This window comes from Scylla paramamosain, chromosome 4 (genome assembly GCF_035594125.1).
Source record: "Scylla paramamosain isolate STU-SP2022 chromosome 4, ASM3559412v1, whole genome shotgun sequence".
In the NCBI taxonomy this organism is placed as follows: domain Eukaryota; kingdom Metazoa; phylum Arthropoda; class Malacostraca; order Decapoda; family Portunidae; genus Scylla; species Scylla paramamosain.
The window spans coordinates 27,122,027-27,129,526 of record NC_087154.1 but is presented as its reverse complement, the minus strand read 5'-3'; the positions used below and the strand labels follow the sequence as shown (position 1 = coordinate 27,129,526).

The 7,500-nt window shown below is 43.9% G+C and overlaps 1 long non-coding RNA gene across 1 annotated transcript in view; it reads right to left on the bottom strand.

The window, feature by feature from the left end:
• LOC135097428 (uncharacterized) overlaps positions 1-7,500 on the bottom strand; it is a 127,685-nt gene that overhangs the window by 119,013 nt on the left and 1,172 nt on the right. The window lies entirely within an intron of this gene.

Sequence of the window (7,500 nt, the reverse complement as noted above, 5' to 3'; positions counted from 1 at the left end):
AGAGAGAGAGAGTGTGTGTGTGTGTGGTATAGGAGTAATGTATAATTTGGTGCATTAGATAAGAGTTTGTGTGTTTTGTTAACAAGAAGGGAAGTATGTTAAGTAGGAAATTATATACTTTTGGGGGCGAGAGGCAATGAAGGGGTGACTCCGGAAATTCCTGGCAGTGCGTCTTTCAGCGGTAGTGGGTGACATAGCGGGGGGGGGAAGGGGGCAGTGGGTTGACAAGGCGTGCTGGGAAAGAAAAACAGGAAAGATTGGGAAATGTTAAGGGAGGGAGTGATGGGGGAGGGGGGGCTGGTAGGTGCGGCGTGTGATTAGCAAACAAAACTTCATTCTCGTCTTAAGGAACCTCCACTCCCTCTTGCCCTTTCTCATTCCCTCACAATTGAAACTATACTCCATTCCTTACTCCGCCTCCTCTCTCCCTCCTTTATGAAAACCCCACTCCTTTCCTCTTCCCCTTTCCTCACGATGAAAGCTAACCTCCACTCCTAGCTCCACCTCCCCTCCCCTACTCTTTATGAAAGCCAACCACTCCTTAGTTCACCTCTCTCCCAATCCCTTCTTTCCTTTCCTCCTCCCCTACACTCTCGATAAAAACTAACCCATACTCTTTTATTCCATCCTCCTCTTTTATTCCTCTCATGAAACCTAACCTCCACTTCTCGCTCCACCTCCCCCTCCCCTCTCCTCTTTATGAAAAACTAACCTCCACTTCTTATTTCACCCTCCTCTTCCCCCACTGACGAAACCTAACCTCCACTCCCCTTCCCTCCTCTTTATGAAAATTAACCTCCACTACTTGTTCCACTTACTCTTTTCCTGGTGATGAAAACTATTGTACCTTACACTCTTAACTTCCCCTCCCATTCCCCTCCCCTTCCCCTCGCCTCTCACGAAGTTACAGCAGTGGGAATTATAAAGCATGGAATTAACTTATATAACCAATCCACTAATTTTCTATCTGTGCTACAAGGAGGAGGTCATCTAACGCACACTGGTATAGCAATCTTCGTCTCCTGCCCTTCCAACACGGAGCTCTGTCTCGACTCTTATCACTTGGGTTTAAAACGTGCTCATATATCTATTTATCTCTTTGTCAATAATCACATGTCTTTAGCTGATAACGGCGGAGCTATGCATTGTGACTGATTATGTAATTTTGTCAGCGTATTCTCCTAAGTTTCCTAAGGTGAATTTCCTCTACGAACATAATATTCAGATTTATCCAGAAGTAATTTTCCTCAGTGACAAATTAGCTTCTGTGAGTTAGATTAGCACTTCGCTCGATGCATCACTAAAAAGTATTTCCTTCAGTAATAGGTTAGATCCTGTTAATGTCGGTAATGTTAAGTTAGCTCGTTATTCCACCCACAAACTTTAATCAAAAAATAATTTCCTTCAAAAGAAAAATTAAGGTAAGTTAGGTAAGGCTAGATAAGGTTAAATTAGCTCAGGCTTGGTTAAGGTTAGGTTAGGTTAGATTAAGTTAGGTTAGGTTGAGAGTTTATCACGGGCAGAGTATGTAGTTATTTTGTCTAGGTTAGATTAGGTTAAGTTAGGTTATGTTAGGTTAGGTTAGGTTAGGTTAAGTTAGGTTAAAGTTAAGTTAGGTTAGGTTAGGTTAGGCTAGATTGAAGGAATATCGCGGCTGGCAGAAACTATTTTGGACCACTTTTCATGAAGGAATATTCGTGAGTGGAATTTGCTTGGAATTTACTTGGGTGAGATTTACATAATAGCCAACAAAACCTACCCACAAGTCTCAAAATAACAAGCGTGGGTGATAACGTCTCGAGAAAAAGGTTACCACATCCTCCAGACAGAATGCGTACACTGTTAGCTGCAGCATTTTGAATAAGAGGATGAACAAGAGGGGGAGGTGAAGGGAATCAGACAAAGGAAAGAAGAAAATGGCGGGGAGACACTAGGAGGGAGGAGAGATGGATGGAGATGAAACAAGGGAAGGGGAAGAGAGAGAGATGGAGAGATTATGATGAGGGGGAAGCGGAAAGGGTGGATACGAGGAGAGGGAGAGGGAGAGAGCAGGAAGCATGGAACGGTGGAAATATGATAATAAAAGTAAGGGAGAGAGAGAGAGAGAGAGAGAGAGAGAGAGAGAGAGAGAGAGAGAGAGAGAGAGAGAGAGAGAGAGAGAGAGAGAGAGAGAGAGAGAGAGAGAGAGAGAGAGAGAGAATTGGATACTGTATATTCTGCGTCAGTGTGTGTGTGTGTGTGTGTGTGTGTGTGTGTGTGTGTGTGTGTGTGTGTGTGTGTGTGTGTGTGTGTGTTTTGTATCTTTTTAAGTTAAAACTGTAATATTTACCCAAAATACATCAGTGGCACGTATACTTAACCGCCTCATTTATCACATTTCGGCCATAAATCAAGGCGGCGGTAATATATTTTTTTTCCGCAACAGCTGAACTGCTTGCTAAAAAATACATCACCACCACGTATACTTAACCGCCTCACCCATCACGTGCCGGGCGCGTATTTTGCGTAACAACTGTAATAACACCCAAAAATACACTGCCGACTCGTGCACCAGCCTGCCTCCCACATCACAGCCTCCTCTTATAAGACCCCAGCGCTTTCTCTTACTCACAACTACTGTAATACTCACTAAGAATACATAACGTACGAGTATAAGTACATGAGGGGAGCTGCAGGGGTCCCATACGTACCCATTACCCATCATCTCTATCCATAAACTTGTCTCATCGTCTCTTAAAGCTCCATATTAACTCTGCACTAACAGCCTGATTGCTGAGTTAATTCCAGTTATCTACTAAGTCAATTTAATCAGTGCCATGAGTAATGCATCGTAGCCACGTACACATAAAAGCTACGAGTATTGCCTATCGTGGGAGTGAAAGTTATATTAGTTTTCTTTATGGGGGAGTAGAGTCTTCCCTGAGGTGACGAGGCAAGCACCACCTAGCAGTGCACGCAGCATCCCCCAAGGCGCCGCTATCTGCATGTCAGGCACCACCCCGCGGCAGGCTGCTCCAACGCCCCGCTGCTCGCCCGATCCCCCGGCCGGCACGTTAATTAATCTCTCAGGTAATTAATTAATATCCTAGTGAGTTAATCGACCTCCCAGCCGGTCAGTTTATCCCCCAGGTAGGTAGTCAAGTAGTCTCCAGCATACATACAATCCGCCTTAAATGCCAGTCAGACCACTCAACTGATCTCCCAACTTGCCAGTCAACCTCTCAGCCAGTCAACCCAGCTTCCTGATCGACCTCCCAGGACGGTAACAACCTCCCACCCACCGCCTCTCCCTCCTCCCGCCCACTCAGGGGGAACGGGAGACAGCCTGTCAGAGGACTAGCTAACCCGGTGGCTCAATACCTCCAATTAATCTTCGCGCGTCGGCCAGTCCCTGAACACCAAATACATCATGTCGGGGAAAGGATGCAGCCCAAGGGGGAGACAGGGGGACGGGACACGGGGATAAGTGCGGTACAGGTGAAGGGGAGGGGAGAGTGAGGGTGTGTGGGGAGGTACAGGGAGAGACAAGGGTTACGTTTAACATGCTGTAAGAGAGGGAAGAGGGAGTAAGTAGGAGGTAGAGAGGGCAAGATTCGAGACGCGAGGGTAGGGATATGGATACGTGGGGGCGTGGATGAGTGAGGGGGAACAGGGAGCCACTGGAGACACGAGGGGAGGTGGGATGCATGGCTGGAGATGTGACGGGGCGCAGAGGGAAGCCTGAGGAGGGAGAGAAATGGGTCGTGAAGAACAGGCAGTAAGGGAGGGAGAAGGGAGGAGTTGGGAACACAGACAGTGGGGGCAGTGAGCAGTGAGTCTTGGAGAACACACATTAACAGGAGAAAATGGGCACTGAAGAAAATGAAGAGCGAAAATGGCTACTAAAGAAAACGGACAATGAAGAAAAATTGGCAGTCGAGAAAATAGACAATGAAGACAATGAGCAGTGAAGTAAATGATAATAGAAGCAAATGAACAAAGAGGAAAACAGAAAAGTTAAGAAAATGGGTGATAAAGAAAATGGGTAGTAAGGAAAATGGTTACTAAAGAAAATGGTACGAGGAGTAATGAGCAGTGAAGGTTAAAGGCGGTGAAGAGGAAAGGAAGGGAAGGGAAGGGAAGGGAAGGACCTACGAGCAGCAAGGTCAAGGAGGGCGTGAGGCGTAACAAGACAGAGGGCGAGGGTGAGAGGCCACACAGGACGGTGAGGGCAAGTGGAAACAAGGAGAGGAGAGCGAGCCAGAGGACAAAATCTCTTCCAAGGTCATTAAATTTATTCGCTCTCTTCCCTGTCCCTGCCGCAAGATGGCCGCTAATCAACCCAATCAACCTATACGTAAAGAAATAGGATGTAATTGTTTATTCTTTCTTTCATATTATGGTTTGGTGTTCCCATGTCTACCTAACCGTCAGCATCAAGGCCGCCATGTTACCCTACCCTCTGATACCCGCACGTCGCCAGCTGCTCATACACTTCTGACCTTGATAATAAGACTAAAAACTGTAATTTCCTTCATGCATGATTACAGTAATAACGCTTCATCACTAAAGGACCTCAGCGTTTTTCTTCTGAGATCCTCTTGGGCTGTGTAATGACGCCACACACACACGCACACACACACACACACACACACACACACACACACACACACACACACACACACACACACACACACACACATCATGCAAATTGACGTAAATCGGATGTTCTATTCATTAAGTAATTGATGATAAAAGAAGAAAAGGCAAAGAAGAAAGAGAAGCAGAAAAGCGTAAGAAGTTGCCACCACCACCACCACCACCACCACCACAACAACAACAACAACAACAACAACAACCACTAACATCAACGACAACAACAACAACAACAGCAACAACATGCCACCCACACCAATTAAACTCATGAACGAAGGAACAACACCACCACCAGCTCTCACCGCCGGAACCACTGGTCATTGGGTGAGGAAGTCGTCGTCATGAGAAATGGGTCGCACTTTCACGCCTGGGAACTGGAGCCGCCCACGGTAACCTAGCACCAATACATCACGACTGAGGAAGAAGCTTCACGCACGCTTATTTGGTCATCGTCCTGGTAACGTAAGGGCTAAGCTGCACAAAGCCACCAGACCTACGCATGGTGGTCCCCGTATAACATCAGCAAATATCTATGGCCACCTGTCCATAAGTTCGTCATATCTTCTAATAACAGGCATATATAACAGTAAATAATGGTACATACACCCATCTACCATTTGTTCCCGTCTTTAATATTCTATTTCTATTCCTTATTTTTCGCTAAATCTGTCATTATTTCCTCTATTTTTTTTTTTTTTTTCTCACACGGGTTCAAATTCGCGTCCTCTCAATCATCCCTTTTCTTTCCCCATCAGTTTCACTCATATTTAAGCGTCACCTATTCCAGTATTAAAGCGTTCCCTTCTACATCTTCCTTCTCACCCAGTCCGTCAAATTTCCTCTCTATTTCACGTTTCCTGACAAGAATACAAAGGCACCGCGTGTGAGGAGCACCAGCGTCTCCGTCCCTCTCTCTTTCTCTCAGCTATCTCGTTTTCTTTCACCTTCACCTTCACTCGCACAATATTTCCTTCGCCACTCCTGTCATCTCCATTCCGCGCACACGACGATGCCACCCAAGCACACTTTCCTCCATTCTCCTGTCACACGCCTCTCAGACACCCCATCCCTCGCTTACTGCCTCATTCCTGACCGTGTCCTTCCTCCGCGCCTTACAAATGCACCTCAACTTGTTCACCTCTACCACCGGCCCCTAACCTCAACCTCGTCTCTCAAGCTGGGGAACGTTGCATCCATATCAAAGCGCTGCCTGCCACCAGGACTTGTCGCTCGCTATCCAGTCAGTGCCTCCCTCCCCACCCAACATTCTCTCACGTGTTGCTGTTTTGTTGGTAATGGTAATGATGATGTGGGGGTAATGATAATGATGATGATAATGATGGTGATGATGATGATGATGATGATGATAATATAATGATAATATTAATGAATATAATAATAATTATAATAATAATAACAATAATAATAATAAAAATAATAATAATAATAATAATAATAATAATAATAATAATAATAATAATAATAATAATAATAATGATAATAATAATAAAAGAAGGAAGAGGAGGAGGAAGAGGAAGTGATGGTAGTGGTGGTGGAAGAGAAGAACAAGAAGAAGAATAAGAACAAGAACAAGAATGGAAAAAAAAGAAAAAGAGAAGGTGGAGCAGGAGGTGGAAGAAGAAGAAGAAGAAGAAGAAGGAGAAGAAGAAGAAGAAGAAGAAGAAGAAAGAAGAGGAGGAAGTGGAAGGGAAAAGAACTAGTAGTAGAAGAAGGAGAGCAGTAAAAATAACTGATGTTATCATTATTATTATTATTATTATTATTATTATTATTATTATTATCATTATTATTATTATTATTATTAGCCTCATTATCATTACAAAAATAATTACTGACAAGCGTATCAAATTATAAGTTGGTGAAGTTTCTAATGCATTCGTTTTCGTTCAGTGATAAATAATTTCCCCGCCATAAATTAATGCACTGTGTTAAGGCGCAGTGGTGGTGGTGGTGGTGGTGGTTGCTGACAAAAACTCACAAGCAAAAAATATCTTTGAATAACACATAAAATCTTATCCTTAGTTCTGTAGGGTATGTTCAGAGAGAGAGAGAGAGAGAGAGAGAGAGAGGAGAGAGAGAGAGAGAGAGAGAGAGAGAGAGAGAGAGAGAGAGAGAGAGAGAGAGAGAGAGAGAGCACAAGCATAATACAGGCTACAGAGACAGCATCACAATGGCATCACGCCCGAGCAGAGCAGCACTGATCATAATGATATTCCACCTGGGGATGCGGGGAAACCCAGGTGAGGCTTGCACTGTGCACCTCAGTACCTTCCAGAACACTACACTACACCAAGCTCCACCTTATACTAACCTTATCTAATCAATCTTGCTTTGCTGTGTTTGCCTAACTCTGAACCCTCTTGAAATTTGAGTCTCGTTAATGAGCCAACCTGAACTTTAGCGAGCCAAGTTACAGCCGTATCCTTTAACTCCCTTATTTTTTATTCATTTATTTATTTTTTTTTGTGAGTGTTTTGCATAGCTTTCAATATTACATCGTTTACTCATATCTAAGGAATACTTAAGGGGAATGACGACAAAGGTATTCATGCCTATCATAGAAATAAAGTATTCAAATAAGTGAATACGTCAATGGCTGCATCGCCAACATCGAACTAAAACTAAGCTAACGTGATCTAACCAAAGCTTCACATGTAACCTACCTCATACCCCTATTTTAGCTCTTACTTATTTTGTAGATTACTATTTTCATTACCTTAAAAACATCTAATTCCCAGAAGGCTGAAGGCTACATAAACACGAATAATAAGGTGAATTTTATAAGACACATTGCCGGGACCAGATAGTCAAGAATCAGCTTCATAATTATTGTCCCCATTTTAG